This window comes from Octodon degus, unplaced genomic scaffold, assembly GCF_000260255.1.
Source record: "Octodon degus isolate 3935 unplaced genomic scaffold, OctDeg1.0 scaffold00380, whole genome shotgun sequence".
NCBI lineage: Eukaryota > Metazoa > Chordata > Mammalia > Rodentia > Octodontidae > Octodon > Octodon degus.
The window spans coordinates 757,029-757,923 of NW_004524956.1; positions in this window are offsets into that span (position 1 = coordinate 757,029).

Sequence of the window (895 nt, forward strand, 5' to 3'; positions counted from 1 at the left end):
AAGTTATTTGATTTTTGTATTTCATAGGATAAAAACTAGGAGATCTTGTTATCTTTACTTTTGACAAAAATCCTGAAGAACAGTAAAAATTTTAAGTTACTCTTTTGTTAGGGAAGATCTAGAGAAAACCTTACCTGGCCAAACATAAATGAAGCTGCCTGTTGCCTCAGCTAGATTCCCAAAACCTATGGGCCATGGGTGTTGTGGGGCCTTGTGCAGAATGGGATTAGCTTTGGGAACTACACAGAAAATTGGTGGAGCAAAGATATGGATGTGTCTGAGTGGGTGGCCTTCGGGTCTGTCAGCGGCCCCTCCTTCCTTCCTCCATAGCTCTGCTTCCTGGGAAACTATGTAATAAACTTCCTTAAGCAGTGGGATAAGTGAAATAATTTCTTTCTTAAACTCTGGATATCAAATATTGTACCTCAGTGATGAGAATAATAAATAGTATAAAATCCGGTAAAAGAAAAATAGAGTAAAAACCGTATGACTCTCAAGTCTTTGGAATTGGGTTGCTGGAGGAGTTCAGGAAGGTTTGCAGACACAGGGGAAGGCAGCTGTCCAGTGCTACAAGCAGATTCACGTGAGTCACTCTGGCTAGTGATTCAAAGACCAGAATGCCTTCAGAAGTGGAGTGGTAAAGCCAGGCTCAGGAGGTTTTATATACAACCAAAGTCTCCAAGAGCCTATGAATTCAAGAACATGTGTGCTACACTTGGCCAAAAATGTGGTTCTCTTTTCCCTGTACCCTGATACTGCGAAGTCAGCGAGAGTGGGCAGGGCCGCCCAGTGGAGGGGATTTCAAGCAGCCCCACATTGAGGGTCGAGTCCCACTGCTGCATTCGTCCTCATGTATAGAAAGGATCAGTGGGGTGAAGGGAGAAAAGCTGCAAAC